The sequence below is a fragment of the Myodes glareolus genome, chromosome 2 (assembly GCF_982192425.1).
Source record: "Myodes glareolus chromosome 2, mMyoGla1.1, whole genome shotgun sequence".
In the NCBI taxonomy this organism is placed as follows: Eukaryota; Metazoa; Chordata; class Mammalia; order Rodentia; family Cricetidae; genus Myodes; species Myodes glareolus.
Genome location: NC_142027.1, coordinates 127,447,468 through 127,470,695, shown reverse-complemented (window position 1 = coordinate 127,470,695; position 23,228 = coordinate 127,447,468). Strand labels below are relative to the sequence as shown.

Below are 23,228 nucleotides of genomic sequence, written 5' to 3'. Positions count from 1 at the left end.
CAAGGTAGGTTGTGTTGAGAGGTTTCACGGGAAACCCGCCCTTTAGTTTGGAGAAATATGTGCCAGTGGAACTCTGGGAAGTGTAGTCCTGAATGGGCACTTCCGCTAGCGGGTCACGTCCACCCTGAGACTGTCAGGTTCACAGTTAGCTCAAGTGAAGCAGGTAAAGGGTGAGGTATCCCAGCAGAGAGCAATCTCTGCACCCGTCGTGGTCGTTGGCGACCCCAGAGTGTTCAAGCTCTGGTCGGAGCCAGCGCGGAGTCCTTAGACAGGCTCACAGCACATGCGCAGAATGGGCGTATTGCGGCTATTGTCTTGGTTTGGGTTGAGGTGGGGTGGGCCTCTGGGCATTCTAAGGAGTGCACCTGAGAAGTGTACTCCTGGTCTGTAAAGAACTTGTGGAGGTCAGAGGGCGGGAAGGGGAGGAGTCTTTGATTCTGCAACTCTGTCGAGTAGGGTGACTCCGATTAATTTGGAGATGCTCGATGTTTAGATGTTGGGCATCCGAACATCAACCATTCTAGCCTGAGAGAGTAGGTTTAGTTGCGAGGTTCGTTAAGGACTAGTGGAATTTCCCAGACAAGTTCTTTGGTGGAACTGCTTTATAGGTTTGTATGCCAGTGAATCCTGGGCGACAGATATGTGTGATCTTTTTGTTACTGAGACGCAACTCTAATGATCGGTCATTTGGGTGACACTGAGTATGGTGTTGTTTTGGGGGTTGATTTACAAGATTTCCTTGTATTGTGGATTTCATTAACTGGAAAGCATGTTGTTGTTAGAACGTTAGAACCTGTCTTCCTGTGAAACAGCAAGGGTTAAGAAATCTCTTACCTTTTGGATTCCAGGAGAGGCTCACTGTAAAGAATTCCCATCCACATATGATATTGATATTTCTGATTGTGCTCTTTTGTTAGCATTGAAAACCTGAACAGCCATTCTCTCCATTTTCATTCTTGCCTCAGATGAGGCTTTTGATGTTTGTTTGTTTCTTTGTTTGTTTTTTCGAGACAAGGTTTCTCTGTAGCTTTGAGCCTGTCCTGTTACTAGCTCTTGTAGATCAGGCTGGCCTCGAAATCATAGAGATCCACCTGCCTCTGCCTCCCGAGTGCTCAGATTAAAGGCCACCACTGCCCAAAAAAAAAGGCTTTTAAATCAACTGGTTAAATTTCTTTTCTTCCCTCAGTTTTCTGGGTCTTGTGGCATACACAAATTCTCACAAAGCAGAGAAATGCTCCTACTTGCTCTCCACCATATACTTGACCACACCTAGTTCTTTATATAACTTTAGTTCTCGTGAGAGAAAATTGAAACCCGGTGTGCTTTTGCACACCTTTAATCCCAGCACTCAGGAGACAGAGGTAGGCCTACCTCTGAGTTTGTGGTCAGCCTGTTCTACAGAGTGAGTTCCAGGACAGCCAGGCATACACAGAAAAATCTTATTTCAGAAAGGAAAAAAAAAAAAAAGGAAGGAAGAAGGAAAGAAAAAAACGGAAGGAAGGAAGGAAGGAAGGAAGGATACAGAGAAAAGAAAATTTAGCTGGGCATGGTGGCCCAAACCCCTAGTCCCAGTTAAAGGTAGTCCTCAGCTAAATAGTGAGTTTGAAGCCAACAGGCTACTGGAGACTCTGTATCAGAAAAGAAAAAAAAAACAATCAAAATAAAGCTCCCAGGACTGCATTGGCTTTAAGTTCTCTTCTACAGGTTCCCTGCTGTCTGGGTCATCCCTAATCATGTCCAACTCCAGGCTTCTGCCTCTGATGGCCTTTACAGCCTTATTCCACGAGTTGCCTCTTTTGAGGCAAATATGTGAAGATTTGTCCTTTTTTTCTTTTAAATCCTAATATATTTAACTCATTTTAAAAATTTTATGTTAGTGTTTGTCTGCATGTATCCACAGAGTCTGGAAAGGGCATCAGATCCACTGGAACTGGAGTTACAGATGATTATGACCGCATGTGGGTGCTGGGAATCCAACCCAGATTCTCTAGAGTAGGCAGTGCTCTAAATCCCTGAGCCATTGCTTCAGCCCCAGATATTGAATATTTCAGTCACAGTCTTCTCTGTATTAAGACACAAAGACAATTCAGAAGCCTTTTTCTCTGACCTTGCTCAGTCTAACTTACTTATCACCCACATTGAGTCAGTCTTCTTAGCTAGACTATTGGCTTCTTGCCTATAGAAAGTGAAATATGGGCTTTATTGTGACCTGCTTTTTTCAATATTTTCTTCTTTTATTTAACATGTAAGACAACAAAACTTAATGTTTTGATTTGTTTGAAAGCAATCTCAGTATATGAATCACACTGGTCTGAAACTAATATAGAGGAGCCTGCATCATCAGTCTACCACATCCTGAGATTAAGGGCATAAACCATCACACCTCTTCATTGCTATTAAGATTTCTTTCCTTGGACTGGTCTGGGGTAAGAGGTATTGTGGAGTCAGTATGTAACTCCAAGTCTGTGAGTCCTCCCATGTGTCCAGATCCTCTTGTATCCATTGCCAGAGCTGCTCAGAAGTTGGATGTAGGTATTGAGTAACATTGGGAGTCGGGCTGTTGCTATGGTGGGAAATGGAGCTTCCTCTGGGCTAGCCTTCAGCCCCTGCTGGTTCAGTCTGAACTTCAGCTACTATAGGTTGACTGGGGTAGGGAGCTGCAGCTGTGGTAGGAACTGGAGCTTCCACTGAGGCTGGACCTTTAACCACTGCTGGATAAGTCTGGGCTTCAGCTACTATGGGTTAACCAGGGTTAGAAGTTGCAGCAGTGGCTTGACCATGAACAGGTTCTCCTGGGGACCACATATGACATCCTCTATGGAGGATGATCATCATGGAGAGAAGCTTTCAGACTGGGATTGAGTTTGGAAATGGAGCCCATAGTGAATGTGCCTAGGGACCTGGACTCTATGTTAGCAGAGGTAGTACAGATAAGTGACCACAGAAATGGGTTGACCCAGAAACAACTTTAGAGCTTTCACTTGACCCTGGCATTCATTCTTGAGCATTCATTCTAGGAATTCTTCCATTTGTACTTTGCATGTTGATTCTTGAACCAGATTTAGTAACACCAATCATTTGTGCCAGTTCCACACATTGATCAAAGCTTGAATACATGCACTGATCAAAGTGTTCTTAAAGAAGGAGCTTTGGTCCTTGGAGTATACTGTGCATTCCTTCCGTTGCTTTCTTTCTTTTTTTTAATTGATATTTATTGAGCTATACATTTTTCTCTGCTCCCCTCCCTGCTTCTCCTCTTCCCCCTTCAGTCCTTCCTCAAGGTCCCCATGCTCTTACTCAGGAGATCTTGTCTTTTTCTACTTTCTACTTCCCATGTAGATTATGTCTATGTAAGTCTCTCTTAGTGTCCACGTTGTTGTCTAAGTTCTCTGGGATTGTGGTTTGTAGGCTGGCTTTCTTTGCTTTATGTTTTAAAACCACCCATGAGTGAGTACATGTGATAATTGTCTTTCTTTGTCTGGGTTACCTCATTCAAAATAATGTTTTCTAGCTCCATCCATTTTCCTGCAAAATTCAAGCTGTCATTATTTTTTTCTGCTGTGTAAATGTACCACCTAGATAAAACCAAGATTTATACCTCCAAACTAGTGACATTACTAAAATAACATATCTGCTATTTCTACAGGCTACTGACCTTTAATCCCAGCACTCGGGAGGCAGAGGCAGACAGATCTCTGTGAGCTCGAGGCCAGCCTGGTCTACAAGAGCTGGTTACACAACAGCCAAGGCTGTTACACATAGAAACCCTGTCTTAAGAAACCAGTTCCTGTGAGACAAACAAAAGGAGGAATCAAGAATGAGAATGTGTTCTTAGGTTCCAGACTTTTGACCAGCGATTACTCTCTGGAATCAGGACAGACAGAAGTCATGGCATACTGAGTTTGTTAAGCATAGAAGATGACTGAGTCAAAGGTGAGTTGTTTGTTTATATCCTATTGCAATTTTTCCCCTGTAGGAGTGATGAGGCATACATGAATCTAAAGCAGGAAAGGTCTAACATTTAGACTCTATTAGATTTGAATCGTAATAAGAGAAAATATAAAACTGTTTAATAGCTATTTAAATGGGTGGTCTAGGAACAAAGTCCTAAATAGCAATCCTATAATAACTAAACATATTTCTCAGAACTGTTTCTTATAGAATTCCTTGATGTATGCTTAGAACATGAATTGGAACTAAGACAAGAGCCTTGAATACACATTAGTTTAGATTATAGTTTTAAGAAAGAGAATTTAGTGCTAGATGAGTATGGGAATTCACCATGTAATATTAAATTTTGCAGTTATACTAATAAGGCTCCTGCTCTGGAGTTCTTAATATGGTCTGAATTATTTTGTTGTTGTTGTTGTTGCTGTTTTTTTTATTTTTTCGAGACAGGGTTTCTCTGTCTAAGAGTCCTACCTGTCCTGGAACCAACTCTTGCAGACCAGGATGGCCTCAAACTCACAGAGATCCACCTGCTTCTGTCTCCCAAGTACTGGGATTAAAGATACGTGCTACCACCACCTGGCTTTGAGAGAGGAGCTTATTTAGACAAAGGACCATTACCATTACCATTTTCCTTAGTAAAAGGATACCCCTTGTACCTTAATGTAGCCCTAACCCCTGGATAATTCTGTTTTTGAGAGCACATTTGAAAGGAAAAGTCAGCTGGACAGTGGTGGTGCATATGGATCTCTGTGAACTTCAAAGCCAGCCTGGACTACAGAGTAAATTCCAGGACTACCAGAACTACACAGAGAAACCTTGTCTCAAGAAATGAAACCAAACAAAACAAGGTCAAGAGGACCAAGAGTTTGAGACTAGCATGGGCTACATTATATACATTATGAGCTCAGGCTAACCTGGGTTACATAGTGAGATCCTGTCTCAAAGGGGGAAAAAAGGAAACAAAACAATTGGGATTTTGTTTTGTTTTACAAAATATACCTATCTGAGACTTTGTTGTACCTTTGGGATTTCAACTTTAAGGCAAAAGATATCCTAGTAGGTCTCTATTCTTGTGGCTTGCTCTAAATATTTCCCCTTTCTTCTGTATCCTCTGTCCTACACATTTACCTAAATTCGATAAAAGCTGGCTTCTGCTTACTCCAGGTTTTAGTTCCACATTAAGAGCCCAAGGTCATCCCTGTCACCATTCTCCTACAACCTGTGCTATGCTCCTATACTCTTTCATAACTTTCCTGTAATGTCCCTTCCTCTGCCTTCCTTGTTTGTATTCTCTCTGAAGGTTGCCTAACCCCAGTGTCTCATACCTAGTGTTTGCAATATGTTTTGTTCCATCCTTGTGTATACTCATTTATACTCATAATGCTTTGTTTACTAGTGATCTGAAAAACTAAAGATTCTCTAACATTATGTTTTTCTACTCAACACTGTACTGTTCAATTTCTATAAGAATATTAGTCATTCAATATTTGCATTTTAAAAGATACCTAGAAGAGCTGCCTACTTGTTGAAAGAAGAGAGTGTCAGTGTATTCATGTGACTTCATTTTTGTTAGTGGCTTAGAGATATGCCTGGTGCTTAGTAGGCAGAAGCCAGGCATGCAGGAGATCATTCCTATGAGGCATTCCTGCTTAGCTGGAAATTGTTCTCAAATACCAATGAAACTTTACTTATAAAGATACCCTTTTTCAATTTCAATTTCTCATTAAATGGATAAGTATGTAGATATGTGACTTCATAATGGTAATAGGTTTTTTCTTTTCTTTGAATTCATCCTTCTGCTACATACAAGAAGCACACCTCAACCTTAAATACAGACATTATGTTTTTAAAGATTTATTTATTTATTATGTATACAGTATTCTGCCCGCATATATTCCTATAGGTCAGAAGAGGGTGCCTTATTTCATTATACATGGTTGTGAGTCGCCATGTGGTTGCTGGAAATTGAACTCAGGACCTCTGGAAGAACAGCCAGTGAGTGCTCTTAACCTCTGAGCCATCTCTCCTGGTGTAGGAGGTCCTTTTGTATTTGTGTTACTTTCAATGGGTATTAAAGAAACTGCCTTGGTCTAGTTGATAAGGCAGATCTCAGGTAGGCAGGGAAGACAGAACAGAATTCTGGGAAGAAGGGCAGAGTGGCAGACGCCATGAATCTCCAGCCTGAGATGGACATAGGTTAGAATCTTGCCGGTAAGGTACAGTCACGTGGGGATACACAGATTTAATAGAAATGGGTTAATCGAGATGTGAGAGCTAGCCAATGAGAGTCAAGAGCTAATGGACCAGGCAGTAATTTAATTAATACAATTTTTGTGTGATTATTTCAGGCAAGATGGGAAAAAAAGGGGCCCCACACTCTTCACAACAGAGTGGTGCCCAACGTGATCTACTAACTCCATGTAAAACCTAAGAGGGCTTAAAAAGAAATTCTAGAACAACAACAACAAAAAATACAGAGTTTAACACATCTTTTTGCTGTTTGCTGGCAGAGTATGGCAGCTCTTTTAAAAGAGATTTTCCTGATTCAGCTGTGGGGGAGGAGCAGCGCCATTTTAAAGTGCGGCTTCCTGGGCTGTGCCGCCAGTGCTAACTCTGGCTATAAAGCATTTCAATGACATTTGTGGGACCCAGATGTTTCTGTGCCCACTAGGGTTGGGAAGAAACTGGCTGAGACCATGCCTGTGACTCAGCGCTTCCTGCCTAGGCAGATGACAGAATCAGGCTTGGGCAGGCAGGAGAACATGGCAGATTCCTGCCGCCATACAGACAGATGTTTCCATGCTGCGCAGTGCTCTGCGTGGCAGATTTGGCTGTAACTCAAATAAAAAGAATTTATGTGTGGCACGCTCATTCTCTGTGTTGGATTGATGAATGTTGCTCCTGCCTGGCAGCCCCAGAGCTATCAGAAATGGTACATCCACCATTTTGAAAATGGAAAGAAGCAGAGCCAACATCCAGAGCAGCTACAACAAAACTGCTTAACATTTTAAAAGCTCTTCAAGATAGTAGAGAATTACAAACAATACAATAGGACAGATTCAGACATAAGTGTGACCACCTCTAAATGGGTCACAATGTTGGATAAATGCATGTAGGCTTGGAGAGAAGAAAAGGAGTATAGAGAGTCATAAAATTTAATGCTTTAAGAAAAGGGTAAAGTCTTCAAAGAGACAGGCAGTAAAAAACATTGATAGATTAAAAAGACTAAAGAAAAATAAGTCACATAAAAATGGAAAATTCACAAAGAGTTTGGATTATCTGTATTATTGTGTTTTCTTTAAATGTTTTGACTGTGAAGAAGCTAAGTACAGAAAAACATTTCATTGAATGGGCTGCTAAGCTAAACCAACATGTATATTATAAAGGTATCTTGACTTCAGAATTTGGGTCTAAGGATATGATGCTTTGAAAAAGAGGTTCTTTTGTTTTCACAGAGGATGAGACCTTGTGGATTGCTTCTAGACCAATATGGTATGATAGACCATGCCTTCCTGAAAGGTTGCTGTAAACACCCTCAGAAAATTAATTCACTCAACTGGTGACTGAGATGAACCTAGCACATGGGATATACCATGAAGGACCTGATTAACAGTGCTCCCATACAGCAGGAAGAAGTTTGGAGAGAAATAACTACAACCATGTTCCCAAATATTGTTTATAACTGTTTGTTTACATTTAAAGGGGGATATGATATAGATATTAATAATTTGCATTGGTGTAAGTCTTGATTTATTGATACAAGTTTAAGGTCAATTTTGTTATATTTATTTCTGATCTTGATTAAGGAATTATTATTATATAGTTTATTTTAAAATGTAATGTATAATTAGGATATATAGGTTGTTAATGGATAATCATCGATAATAGTCAAGCTTGTAATAATGTTAGATTTTCTAGATATATAGAGATATATTTCAATTAGATAGGCATTCTTCATATCTTTCAAAGACTACAGAATATGACATTTAGGATGTTTTGATAATTTAGGATTTTTCATAACAATGAGACATGTCTGCTCCTGGCAGCACCAGCTACTTCAAGAGGAAGACGGGCATCGAAGAGGCTCCTTATGGAGTTTGATAGCCATTTGGGCAAGAAACTGCTCTTGCCTGGACTGTTGCATAAACTGGACACAAAGAACCGCAGAGAGAGGACTGCTGAACTTGCCTAAAGGTGAGATGATCCTTCGGGGTTCCTGCTTCATGAAAGAGTCTGGGAGACATTCTGCAGGACACAGAAGAAAGTGACTGAACTGTCTTTGAAATTTCCTGCTTCATGAAAATGTCTGTTGGATACTATGGGCCTGAAGGCCGAAGATGGATGCCCCAACGGTACAGAAGAACTTTGGGTGACTGTACAGACAGCAAGATGTCTATGTCAATTCTAGAGTTTTGGAAGTTGTTTACAATGCACTTCCTGTTTACTTAGGTAACATTATATCCTTATGGAGTCTTTGATGGAGTTGAAGAATGGATAGTTATAGTTTTCCTTTGTTATAATAAAAGATAAAATAGATCTAAATATTGTAATTGTAATTCTTGCTTGATACCTGTTATATGTAATTTTACTATGTTAAAGCCTTCCTTTTTGTTTAAACAGAAAAGGGGAAATGGTGTAGGAGGTCCTTCTGTATTTGTGTTGCTTTCATTGGTTATTAAAGAAACTGCCTTGGCCTAGTTGATAGGGCAGATCTCAGGTAGGTGGGGAAGACAGAACAGAATTCTGGGAAGAAGAGCAGAGTGGCAGACACCATGAATCTCCAGCCTGAGACGGACATAGGTTAGAATCTTGTGGGTAAGCTACAGTCACGTGGTGATACACAGATTTAATAGAAATGGGTTAATCAAGATGTGAGAATTAGCCAAATAAGAGGCTAAAGCTAATGGACCAGGCAGTAATTTAATTAATACAATTTCTGTGTGATTATTTTGGGTGTAAACTAGCCAGGTAGGACGGAACAAAGGGGCCTCACGCTCTTCACAACACTCTCCAGCCCATGGTAATAGTTTTTTTTCGGGGGAGGGGCAGTCTGTTTTGTTCTTGTTATTTTGAGAATGAGTCTCACTGTGTACCCCTGGGTGGTCTGGAGCATCAAGCACCACTGCCGATCAGGGACAGTATTATTATGTAGCCAAGGTTGGCTCCCCACCTCAACCTTCCTAATTACAATCCTAATCTGTAATTAGGATTACAGATGTGAATCACCACACCCAGCTCACAATTATACAAATTTTAATAATATTTTATTTTTCCTTCAAAGTATATAATATTAGTGTGTCATATTGTTGATTTACCTCTGTGTGACTAATTGTCTCAACACTCAGTGTATAAGAAAAAACATTTATCTTACAGTTTCTGTGCTTTATCAGATGCTTACCTCTTTGGTTCTGGAACAGAGTCTTGAGTAACCCATAAATCCAGATGTTCAGAAAGGCTGAGGTCATTCCAAGGTGTAGTAGGGAGATGATCTAGTTTATAAACCCTCACAGGAATATTTGACCTTGGTTACTTACTGTATGTGGCTTCCTATAAGGTTACTTTACAGTGTTACTGACAGATTTTCCCAGGAAGACAAAGAACTTTCAAGAAGGAAGTTATATTCTCTTATAACCTAATCTGTGAAATAGCATCCCATCACCTCATTTCATTATGTCCTGTTAGTCGGTGAGATCAGCTTGAAAGAGAGTATACACAACACCAGTGGTGGGAGTCAGAGATCACTGAGGTTGTCTGCCACAAATAGGGATGCCTGTATTCTGCAAGGCCTCCATGATAGTCACTTCACGTCAAACAGAGACTGTGCTTTTCAGATATCATTTGAGGATGTGGCTGTAGACTTCTCATGGGAAGAATGGCAGCTGCTTAACCCTACTCAAAAGAGCTTGTACAGAGCTATGATTTTGGAGATCTGCAGCAGCCTGTCTTCTTGGATGAGGATTTCTACTGTAATTTAGTGTGCACATAGTAATCATTCCTCTGATGTGTTTACTAGATTTCAATACATGTTTCAAATTTCTTTTTTCTATATATGTTGAGTCACAGTCTTTAGGGCTTTTTTTAAAAGATTTATTTAATGTGCATGTGTGTTTTGCTTGAATGAATGCATTTGCACCACATACATGTCTGATGCCCACAGGTGTCAGATGTTGGTTAGATCCCCTGGAACTGGAGTTTCAAATGTTTGCAAAAATCCATGTGGGTTTGGAAACTGAACCCAGGCAAATAGTCATAACTGCTAAGCCATCTCCCCAGCTCCTATATTTCATGGTTTTTATAACAAAAAGTTCTTTATGTTTGAATCTCTCAGCTTAAGCAATTGGGCTCAATTATTATGCTTCTAATTAACAGGTTATCAAATCACCAAACCTGATGTAGCTTCCAAGCTAGATCAAGAAGAGTCATGGACATGGGGGCTGACTGAGCCCCCAAGGTCCAAATGAAGACTGAGAAGCCATTGACAATGGCACTGGGTCTTGTTTCGTCTGCATGTACTGGCTTTTTGGGATCCTGGCCTGTCTGGATGCTCACCTTCCTGGACCTGGAGGGAGGGGGGAGTAACTTGGATTTCCCACAGGGCAGGAAACCCTGACTGCTCTTGGGAATGGTGAGGGAGGAGGAGAGGGAGTGGGGGGAGTGGGGGGAGCAGGAGGGTATTGGGAGGAGGGGAGGAAGTGGAAAGAGTGTTTTCAGATACTTGAATAAACAAGTCTAACGGAAAAAAAAAGAGTCATGGATAATGGGTGATGGAATCCTAAATCAAAACTTTTTAGGTGAGAAATAATGAACATTATTAGACAGGGTAAAAATTTAAGTCTCAAGAGTTTTGAGGACAAATGAGTACATTTGAAGTGTTGCTCATAAATTGTATTTAAAGTTCCTAAATATTGAAACAACTGTAGTGGCAAAGGTCCCAGGACAGAAAATGTCTTTGTAATTAAATATTTGTGAGTATTATAGTTATAATAATTTGAGAGTAAAAGATTATAAATGCCTGGAACCCATGATAAAACTTTGAATTTATCAGAAATTTCAAAGACTACTAGATGTTGTGTTGAAGTCAGAATTACAAACTGAACTGGAAATAGGACTATTATTTTGGAAAAGTAGATAAAATTAAAGATCCTGTATGCCAATATGTGGCAAAAACAAAGTACAGAAGTTTACATATACCTACACAATAGCAACAATCTCATTTAGTCAAACCAGTTTAAATTATTTTCAATTTTCTTATATAGATTCTCAGTTTATAACCCTGAGTGTAGCTCAGACTAGCCTGGTACACATGGCATTTCTTATACCTCGGCCTCTAGAGTACTGGGGTTATAGGTATCAGTTATCATGACTAGTTTAAGGGGGTTTTTTTGACACCAATTCCATACCTAAACCTTTAAATATTAAATCAAACACTACATTATTGTTTAATACACTTCATTAGTTTATATGAAATAGAGTTTATTGCCCTTTATATATGTGCATGAAACATCAAGCCTTTATTTCATTCTCCTTGGTATCAGCAACACTGGTCTGTCCCTTCTCTCAAATTCTAGTATTTGATAGTTAATAACTTTATTCCCAGCCAAAAAAATTATCCCTCAAAAAAAAAAGAGTAATTGCTTTTTATTTGAGATCCTGTTAAATCTTTCATCATGGAACTGAAGTAGAAACCATGAAAGAATGCTTATTGGCTTGTTCCTCCTGGTTTGCTCCTGGTTTGTACTACCTGCCCAAAGATGGCACTGCCCACAGCAGACTGGACTCTCCCACATCAATCATCACTCAAAAAAATGTTCAACAACCTTGCTATGAGCAAATACAATGGAGCATTTTTCTTTTTTTTTTAATTTACTTATTTATTTATTTATAAAAATTTCCACTTCCTCCCCTCTCTCAATACCCTCCCATTCCCCCCACTCCCTCTCCTCCTCCCTCTCCAGTCCTAAGAGCAGTCAGGGTTTCCTGCTCTGTGGGAAGTTCAAGTTCCTCCCCCCTCCCTCCTCCCACAGCAGACTGGACCCTCCCACATCAATCATCACTCAAGAAAATGTTCAACAACCTTGCTATGAGCAAATACAATGGAGCATTTTTTCTTTTTTTTAAATTTACTTATTTATTTATTTATAAAAATTTCCACTTCCTCCCCTCTCCCAATACCCTCCCATTCCCCCCACTCCCTCTCCTCCTCCCTCTCCAGTCCTAAGAGCAGTCAGGGTTTCCTGCTCTGTGGGAAGTTCAAGTTCCTCCCCCCTCCCTCCAGGTCTAGGAAGGTGAGCATCCAAACAGACCAGGATCCCAAAAAGCCAGTCCATGCAGACGAAACAAGACCCAGTGCCATTGTCAATGGCTTCTCAGTCAGCCCCCATGTCAGCCACATTCAGAGAATCCGGTTTGATCACATGCTCGTTCAGTCCCAGTCCAGCTGGCCTTGGTGAGCTCTCATTAGATCAGTCCCCTTGTATCAGTGGGTGAATGCACCCCTCGTGGACCTGACTTCCTTTTTCATGTTCTCCCTCCTTCTGCTCCTCATTTGGACCTTGGGGGCTCAGTCCAGTGCTCCAATGTGGGTCTCTGTCTCTATCTCCATCCATCGCCAGATGAAGGTTCTATGATGATATGCAAAATGTTCATCAGTATGGTTATGGGCCAAGGCCAGTTCAGGCACCCTCAATGGAGAATTTTTCTTAATTGAGATTTTCTCTTCTCAGATGACTCTAGCTTGTGACACATTGACAAAAAAACTAACCAACGCAACCATCTTCTGTGATGAGCTCAACTGATTTAATGAAGGCGATAATGGCTGCTAAGCTCAAAAGATGGTGATCTACAACACCACTTTAAAAGATTCCAAAAAGACATGGTGGCGCAGACTTTAATCCCAGCACTCAGGAGGCAGAAACAGGTGGATCTCTGTGAGTTTGAGACCAGCCTAATTTAGAGAAAAGATTCAAGTCAGCCAGGGCTACATAAAGAGACCCCATCTCATTCATAAATAAATAAACAAATAGATTAATAATAATAGATAAAATATTCAATAAAATTCTCTTCAAAATATTCAGCAAAGTCACAGATGATAGCACATGCTTCTTCTAATCTTAGCACCTGTGAAGTAGAGGCAGGAGAAGAGTGAGTCGGAATCCATTCTGGTCTTCAGAGTGCATTTGAGTCCAGAGTATGTTAATAAGTTAAGTTTGAGACAAGCCTAGCACACACAATGATATCTTCTCTCAAAAAAAAAAAAACAAAACAAAACAAAAAAAAAACCAGACTGGACAAATGACTCAGCAGTTAAGAGTGCTTACTACTCTTCCAGGACCCGAGTTCAGGCCTTTGCACCCATGTTGGGAGGCTCACAACTACCTATAACTCCAGCTCTATACAATCTCATGCTTCTGTCCTCCATGAACAGAATGCCCAGACCTATATACCCATATCCACACTTAGACATACACATATACATAATTAAAAATAATAAAGTAGATCCTTAAAGAAAGATTATCTGGCAATATAGCTCTATGGTAGAGCAATTGCTTAACTTCCACAAGGCCTTTGGTTCAATTCTCATCATCAGAAAACAAGCAAAAGTACAGAAAAATCAATCAAACAAAAAAATTTAATAAATAGTTACGGGGAAACTGGAAATGATTACACTTATAATAGGAAAAATACTATCCTAATGTTATATAATTTTTTTTCTTTGAATGGGGTCTTCCAGGCTGGCCTCAAATTTGTTAAGTAGCAGAGAATAACCTTGAACTTCTGATCTGCCCACTCTAAAGTTATATAAAGCATTCTTACGGTTTGCAATTCATATTATTAGTATTATATATAGGTTAATTGTATTTATTTATAGGTTAAATTATTGGTGCAATTAAAAAAGGATAAATGCCAAACTGTGATTAAAGTAAACTTGAGAGGCTAAGACAGAAAGAGCACTACAAGTTCAAGCCCAGCCTGACCTACAGAATGAAACTGTCTCATTGAAAATGAGACAAAAATGAAAAGTCAAAAGAAAGTGTTGGTGAGATGGATCAGTCAATAAAGGCACTTGCAACTATGTATGACACCCTGAGTTTGATTCCTCAACCCACATGGTAGAAGGAAATAACTGACTCCTCAAGTTGTCTTTATTTCCAAACATGTATGCATGCACACGCATGTGCGCACACACATACAATAATATTTTTATTTTTTTAGTTTTTCAAAACAGGGTTTTTCTGTGTGACTGCTCTGGCTGTACTGGAGCTCACTTTGTAGACCAGGTTGGCCTCAGACTCACAGAACTCTGCCTGCCTGTGCCTCCCAAGTGCTGAGATTAAAGGTATGCACTGCCACTGCCAGCAGCACAAATATTCTAAAGGCAAGAAAAATTGTTGGTTTTTTTTAGTTGTTTTTTTTTTTTGTACTGGGTTTCTCTGTATAGCCATGACTGTCTTGGAACTTTCTCTGTAGATCAGGCTTGCTTTGAACTCAGAAATCTACCTGTCTTTGCCTCCCGAGTGCTGGGATTAAAGGCCTGTGCCACAACTGCCTGGCCAAAAAAAATTGTTTGGTGTTTTTTTTTTTCTTTTTTTGGTTTTTTGTTTGTTTGTTTGTTTGTGAGACAGGGTTTCTCTGTAGCTTTGGAGCTTGTCCTAGAACTAGCTCTTGTAGACCAGGCTGGCCTTGAACTCATAGAGATTCCCCTGCCTCTGCCTACCGAGAGCTGGGATTAAAGGTGTGTGCCACCAGTGCCTGGCTGTTTGGTTTTGTTGTTGTTGTTTGGTTGGTTGGCTTTTTCAAGACAGTATTTCTCTGTAACTTTGCATCCTGTCCTGGAACTCACTCTGTAGGCCAGGCTGGCCTTGAGTTCACAGAGATCTGCCAGTCTCCACCTCATAAGTGCCCCACTACCACCCAGTCCCAAAACTTGTTTTAATGATGGTCAAGTAACCAATGTCAGTGATTCAGGTGATGATCTTAAGAGAGATTATTTAAAAGAATATTTCATTTTTATTTTGTGTATGTGTTTTCTACTTCTACAATGTGGGTCCTAGGGACTGGACTCAGGCCAGCACTCTTGGCAGCAGACACCTTTACTCACTAAGTCATCTTCCTGGCTCTGAGATTGCTTTCTTCCTTCTTTTATTCATTTATTTTGTTATTATGTTTTTGAGACAGGATCTCACTATGTAGCTCTGGCTAACCTGGAATTTGCTGTGTAGACCAGACTGGCCTTAAATACATAGAAATCTACTCGCTTCTGCCTTCCAAGTACTGGGATTAAAGATGTGTGCCACCACAACCAGATACTGAGGTGTTTGTTTGTTTGTTTGATTGTCTGTTTGTTTGTCTTGATTTTTCAAGACAGGGTTTCTTTGTGTGCTGTCCTGGAACTTGCTCTATAGACCAGGCTGGTCTCAAATTTACAGATATCTGCCTGCCTCTGCCTCCTGAATGCTGGGATTAAAGGTGTGTGCCACCTTTTTTTTTAATGTAAGTATGGTATGGAAAATTAACGTTCTTCATCTTTCAGATATAAAGTTGGTAGCCTGTATTTGCTTATAACTTGACCAGTGTTAACCCAGACCCAAAAAGAGGAATATGATATGTACTCACTCATAAGTGGATTCTAGCCATAGTTAAAGCTCTTTGAGTCTATAATTTGTGATCCTAGAGAAGCTAAATAAGAAGGTGAACCTGAAGAAAATCATATAGTTATCCTCCTGGATAGTGGAACTAGGCAAGATTGCCAGGCAAACTCGGGTGCATGGGGGGGTGGGGGGTGGAAGTAAGGGAAGATGGTCAGGGACGGGGGGGATTGGGGAAGGCTTGGGGGAATGGGAGGGGGGAGGGAGGAAGGATGGTTGGGGGAGCATGGAGGTTTATATCTCAGCTAAGGGAGCCATTTTAGGGTTTGCAAGAGACTTGATTCTGGAGGGGTTCCCAGTAAAAATTAAATAAAAAAATAAAATAAAATAAAATAAATTAAAAAAAGAAAAAGAAAAAAAGAAAAGAAAATGCTTTACTGAGTCAGGTAAGCCAGACCCAAAAAGAGGAATATGGTATGTATTCTTCTTTTATATCATTCAAAAGTAAAGTGTGTTCAAATGTTTGTTTTATATTTGTTTAGTCTTAGTTTTCAGTATATTATGTTTGGGTAATTACCTGCCTTTTATCTTTTGCATCTGAGTTCTGGACATATACTTGAAAATCACAGGTTACTGAATATTTCTAACATTTGTAATTTAAAGTGTTAGTGAACTAAGAAAAAAACTACAGGATGTAATAAGTATCAGTCATCGCCACTGCTGGGAAGTCTTGTTACACCCTACAGACCAGAATCTTGAATGTGATCTAGGCATTTTCTGAAGAAGCTCATCACTTAAGCAATTCTCAGCCATACAAGACTTACTGATTTGCCAGGAATGTCTTGTAACTGAGGTCATGTAAAGGTTTTTGAAGTCCCTAAAGGAAAAGCAACTCCATAAATCTCAGATAACAATCACTGAGATTTATAAAAGATTACTTCAAAGCCTAGGTAGCCATCACTCTCCAGTAAATTCCAAGTACTGTGGCTCTTCTAAATTTCCTACTACATCAAAATTTCATTTTCATGTTTCACTATCCAAACAAATGCCTGGAGTTTTAGTATTTAGGGACCGGAGTCCCAAGGATTTGAGTTTGAGGCCTATATGGGCTACATAGTAAAACTGTTTCCAAAAAAAACAAAAAGAAATTCACCTAGTTAGTATACATTATTTGAGGGCTTACCTTCTCCCCAGGAGAATAATCTTATTTCAGAAGTTTTATTTGTAAGTATAATCATTGAAGAAATCATACAGTAAGGTTCTTTTTTTTTTCCTTTTTAGAAAGCTGACTAGCCAGTTATTCTGAACTATGTCCTCAAAATAAACAAGACAAGCTTGAAAGAAAGGCTATGGAAATGATGTTTTGGAGGAAATATTTCAGTCAAACATGAACACTGTTCATTTAGAAGTAAGGCGTCATAAATGTGGCACACATGAAAAAAGTCTAAAACATCCTTTTGATATTTTTATTCCAAAAAGTAACTATGGAAGAAAAAAATTAAGGTCAGTAAGAAATTATTGTTTTATCTAAAATCTGACAGAGCCTATGGTGATGTAAAATACCATGATTGTAACAAATCTAGAAAAACCAGCAGTTAAGAGTCATGGCTCATTATAAATCATATAACAAAGTCAGGTGTCTATGTATGGATTGTGGTGAAGTTTTTAACAAGAAATCACAGCTTACTATACATCAGAGAAATCATACAGCACAGAAGCCCTATCAGTGCATTGAATGTGGGGAAACTTTTGCCCAAAAGTCACAGCTCACTACTCAGCAAAGGACCTACTCAGTAGAAAAACCATATAGTTTCTATGAATGTTATAAGATTTTCAGTAGGAAGTCACTGCTCATCCAGCATCAGAAAATTCATACTGGAGAGAAGCCTATGCTTGTAGTGTGTGTGGAAAGCCTTCATCAGGAAACTACAGCAAAATAGACATGAGATAATTCATATAATAAATAAACCGTATGGTTGCAGTGATTGTAGGAAAGCTTTCTCTCAGAAATGGAAAGTTATCACTCATCAAAGAACACATACAGGAGAAAAACCCTATAAATGTAGTGATTGTAGAAAAGCTTTCTTTTGGAATTCACAACTGATTACTCATCATAGGTCACATACTGGGAAGAAATCCTATGTATGTAGTGAATATGAAAAAGTCTTCAGCAGGAACTCACTTCTCATTAGGCATCAAAGGAGTCACATGGGAGATAGATCATATGGATGCAGTGAATGTAATGATACCTTCATCAGAAAGTCACAACTTAGTAAACATCATATGACCCATACAGGAGAGAAGAAATATCAATGTTGTGATTGTGAAGAAGTCTTTTTCAAGAAGTCAGAGCTAATAAGACATCAAAAATGTCACTTAGGAAAAAACCTTATAGGTGTGCCGAGTATGGAAAAACTTTCTCTGGAAGGTCACAGCTCCTAATACATCAAAGAACTCACACTGGGGAGAAACCCTATAAATGCAAGGAATGTGGAAAGGCCTTCTCCCAGACATCAAGCGCGATAGCACATCAGAGGACACACACAGGTGAGAAACACTACGAATGCAGTGAATGTGGGAATTCCTTCAGTGAGAAATCAAGCCTCATTCACCACCAGAGAACCCATACTGGAGAAAAGCCCTTTAGATGTAATGACTGTGGGAAGGCATTTGCATGGAAGCCACAGCTCCTTCGACATCAGAAAATTCACAAAGGGGAGAAACCCTATGAATGAAGTAAGTGTGGGAAAGCATTTGTTCAAAAAGTGCAGCTCATTAAGCATCAGAGAAATCATACAGGAGAAAAGACCTATATATGCAGTGAGTGTGCAAAGGCTTTCTTTGAGAAGACACAGCTTATGGTTCATCAGAGAATCCATACAGGAGAGAGACCCTATAGTTGTGAATGTGGGAAATCTTTCACTAGAAAATCACATCTTATGAGGCATCGAAAAATTCATACAGGAGATAAATACTCTGGGTGCAGTCAATGTGGTACTACATTCATCAGGAAATCACAGCTTACCAAACATATAATCAAAGAAATCATATACTATAGAAACCATCTAAGTGCAAGAAACTTGGATAGATGCTATCAGATGTCCCCCTGACACTTCTTGATAATACATAGAAGAGTCTCCTATCAAGACCATCAAGAAAAAACTTTAAGAGTTGGGAATCACTAGAAAGAATTCCGAAGAGAAACTGTAGAGGCAGACAATATGAAAGGGAGATTTCCCAGAAGACACACTTATTACTCCTTGGATAAGTTGTCCAGGTGTCAATGTTTTCAGTACTGCTAGAGATAGTTCTGGAGCCTTGTCACAAGTCAGAAGTGTTAAACAGGAGAAATAAAGCTGTTTTGGCCAACAGCTTATCAAAGTAAGGCCAGGCAGAAAATCCGAATAGAGATACAGAGAGAGAATAGGAGGAGTCAAGGAGATGCCATGTAGCTGCTGAGGGAGAAAGATGCCAGAACATTACCAGTAAGCCACAGCCTCATTGTGATACATAGATTAATGGAAATGTGTTAATTTAAGATGTAAGAGCTAGCTAGGAATATGCCTGAGCCATTGGCCAAATAGTGTTCTTATTAATATAGTTTCTGTGTGATTATTCAGGTCTGGGCTGCTGGGAAATGAAAATGCAATCTCCATTTACATAAATATACATTTATGGTACATTTCTGCACCAACTGTATGCTGGTGCCTGTGAAGGGTATAAGAGGGCATCAGATCTCTAGGAATGGGAGTTACAGATTGTTGTATTCCCCCATGTGGGTGTTAGGAATCAAATGTGGGCCCACTGCAAGAACTACAAGTGCTCTCCACTGTTAAGTCATCTCTTTGGTCTCTATTAAATGTTATTGTTAATAGTTTGACTGTGTCATTTGCTTTTGTTTTCTCTTGTTTGATGAGCATTTACTAGTCATGAGCATCTGTTACTAATACATGTTCTCATAGAAAGAACATAGATTGACATTTATGGAAACTCTCACTTAATGCCTATTTCCTCTTTGTTTTAATAATACAGTAGAAATAACAAATGTCAGGGTTTTATGGTTTGAGCAGATGTAAATGGCCCTGGAACCTGCTTCCACATGGAAGTTATACCTAAACCTCTGCAGTAACCAAAACCAAAAAGTTTATCAAGCCTTGTGCTACTTCTGGCTCATCTAAGCAACTTATGAAAAAGTTGGGATTGCATATGCATGACTAAAAACAACAATTAAAAAGAAGGAAAATTCTAAAGCTGCAGTGCTTGTCAAATATGAGGGTTCCCTTTCAGCCATTCTTTATTACAAATAATTCTACCTTGGCAATAAAAAGTCAACATCAGGCTTAATAAATATAATGTTTGCATCTAGGTGAGTTCAAAGCCAAAATTAACCCAGCTAAAACATGAAAGAATGAGAAAAGAGTTGTTACCTGCAATAGGTGAGAGGAGTACAGGAATCATTTCCAAAACTCCCTTCAACAAAGAAGTATGAGGATTCTTTTGAGGAAGCTTCCACAAATTTTCACAAAGGGGTTGGTCCATTTCTAAGAATGTGCAGTGTCTGGTCATAAAGCAAATATTTAAATAATTAAAATCATGGGCAAGAATACCTATGGATATCTTCCACATATGCCATAAAATTAAAGATATTTTGAAGGTTAATTATTATGGGACCCTGCCCCTGTAGGTGTATCTCTCAGTAACCAAGAAATCATCTGCAAAAAGTAAACCATCTTTTTCCTCAGTTCTCATCACCATAATCATGCCAAAAAAAGAAAAATAGCTCTTGTAAAACAAAACTAGAATTGCTTTAGACATGATGACAAGAAATAGTAAACTTACTTGAAACAGACTACCAAACAGGCCCCATTGCAGGCAACACCATGCCCTATCATTTCCTACAGACAGTGCCTTTATATGAGTGTGGTGGTTCATACTTATAATCTGAGAAGTTGGGAGGCTAAGTCGTGAGGATTGTCATACATTCAAGGCAGCCTGAAATATATGAGTTACAGACTAGTTTGAATCTAATACTTTGAGATCCTGCCTGCAGGCCTGTCTGAATTAAAGAATGTTGCATTCTCTTGATCTCCCATTGAAAGGAACTAATTTGCATTAGGCTTTTAGTATAGTCCTTTTGTTGTTGTTTTTGGTTTTTCTGAGACAAGGTTTCTCTATATAACAGTCTTGGCTGTCTTGGAACTTGCTCTGTTGACCATGCTTGCCTTGAACTCACAGAGATCCACCCACCTCTGCCTCTGAAGTGCTGGGATTAAAGGTGTGCAGCACCCACCTGGCCTAATCTGGATTCTTTTTAAAAAGAAAATGTCCAATCAGAATTTTGAGAAGATCTTTATGAAGTTTCTATCTGGACAACTGAATGAAGCACCGTCCACACACCAACTAGTCTAGGCATAAATGTCTATATCACAAGTCTTGCCCTTAAGGAATTAGCAAATTAAATATTTTTGTAAATAGGTATAATTAGAAGACATCATTATTGAATTACATAAATATGTATATAGGTATGTATCTTGGTAATAGTGATCTATTTCCCATGTTTTCACAGTCAGGAGTCTTCTATGACTTTCCTTATTTGCAACAATGTGAAGGGAGAGTCACAGTGAGTATATTAGTAAATTTTATTTTATTTTTGTTTGTCTTTCTACAATTTATGAGGCAATGTAACTTTGTTGATTAAATTAAAAGAATAAAATTCAAATAAGTCACACCTAAGTATGCTTTCCATGCAAGTTTCAGCAGATACCGTGCTTCAGATAACTTGACCTTAGTGCTTTGACAAATTATAAGTTTCTGCAGTGAGTGCGATCCACTGGACAAAATGAGACTTCTTAGATCATGGCTGAAAGCAGCAGCAATCTATGAGCATTAACATAAACATTATTCTGCTGCCTGGGGGACCAAACTCCAGCAGTGCAGGCCTCAAAGGGAATCCATACAGTTGGCATACTATGGCTTTTTTATCTGAGGGGTAAGGAGAAACTCACACTCTCAGTGGTGTCCTTTTGTATTCTTTCTTCTCTCTATGTTTTATATTCTCTTTCTTTCCTTTTTATGTTTTTTAAACTTTTTTAAGATTTATTATTTATTATGTATGTAGTATTCTGCTCCCTATATTCTGCCTGCAGGCCAGAAGAGGGCATCAGGTCTTATTACAGATGTGAGCCACCATGTGGTTGCTGGGAATTGAACTCAGGACTTCTGGAAGAGCAGCCAGTGCTCTTAACCTCTGAGCCATCTCTCCAGCCCTTTTTTAGTTTTTTGAGACAGAGCTTCTCTGTAGCCTTGGAGTCTATCCTGGAACTCACTCTGTAGACCAGACTGGCCTCAAACTCAAAGAGATCTGCCTGCCTCTGCTTTCCCAGTGCTAGGATTAAAGGCATATGCCACCATCGCCCATTTTATATTCTCTTTTCTTATCTATATTCAGAAATGTCCCTTCTGTCTGGTTTTCTTCCTAATTCTCTCATTGTTGATTTTTTTCCTTCTAACTCTATCCTTATTCTTTCCCTTACAGCTTATATACCCCCCCAAATCTTTCAAGCAATATAAAAATTACAATGTGGTTACATTCTATTTACAAGTGAATGATTACAATGAATACAAGTGAAACACAGCATAGTTTCCATATCCCTACATAATTAAACATTTTACATATTACAGGTGTAAAACAAATTATCCCCAAGAACCCATGTATATTCATACCCAAGCTCAGAGTGTAAGCAAGCAAGGTATTCTTCTTAGCCAGTTCTTTGGCTGGCAGGCTGCATTTTGCAGTTACAAAGAAGGACCAATCATTTTATTTAACTTGAAAGGTAATCTTATAAGGAATCTTAGAGGAATCACAAACCTAAACTTTTATACTTGAAAAACAATCATTCAGCTCTACTTTAAATTTTTAGGATGTATACCCACTCGTCAATAGCTTTTTATATCAGGAGATTGAGAGCAGAAATGGGTACAAAGAATTACTCATCGTCTTTGATCACCAACCAATCCTGGAAAGGAAAATAAACTAGCTAGTAAAAATTGGTCAGCTTTGCTTTTTTGACTCCTAACATCAAAGCTGTTATCAAAATGTCTTAATCTAACCTGAGGTCATTCTCAGGCTTTGTTTCAGCTGTGATGCATACCAAATCTATGAGTGCATCTTTCTACATCAAGATCAAAAAAAATTCAAGCCAGTCTAGATTCCGAGACTCAATTGTTTTCCTTCATTGTTAACCTGAACCGCGATCCATGTAGCTTCTTAGGTGAAACTCTTACGTTCCTAGCTGTATGATACTTTCTTGTATTTCTTTTCTTTTCTCTTTTTTTGAATATGGAACGCTTCACGAATTTGCGTGTCATCCTTGCGTAGAGGCCATGCTAATCTTCTCTGTATCGTTCCAGTTTTAGTATATGAGCTATCGAAGTGAGCACGTATTTCTTTTCTTTTCGTTTTGTTTTGTTTGTTTGTTTCTGGTTTTGGAGACAAGGCTTCTCTGTGTAGCTTTGGAGCCTGTTCTGGAACTTGCTTTGTAAACCAGGCTGGCCTCAAACTCATAGAGATCCACCTGTCTCTGCCTCCTGAGTGCTAGGTACTCCTTTAAGGCTAAAGTACCTCTAAGTGGACTTGAATCTGTCGTCAGTGACTTCCTTCTTCCTGGGCATTGTTTTTGCCGATGTCTCACT

General features: G+C 39.2%; 1 non-coding gene and 1 pseudogene across 1 annotated transcript; one reads left to right on the top strand and one right to left on the bottom strand.

The window, feature by feature from the left end:
* Positions 1-85: 85 nt before the first annotated feature.
* On the top strand, positions 86-18,605 carry Znf605 (zinc finger protein 605; annotated as a pseudogene).
* A 4,264-nt stretch (positions 18,606-22,869) lies between these two features.
* LOC125408842 (U6 spliceosomal RNA) lies at positions 22,870-22,976 on the bottom strand. Its single transcript, XR_007234601.1, has one exon. It is a non-coding gene; the product is annotated as a U6 spliceosomal RNA (small nuclear RNA).
* Between the last annotated feature and the right edge of the window lie 252 nt (positions 22,977-23,228).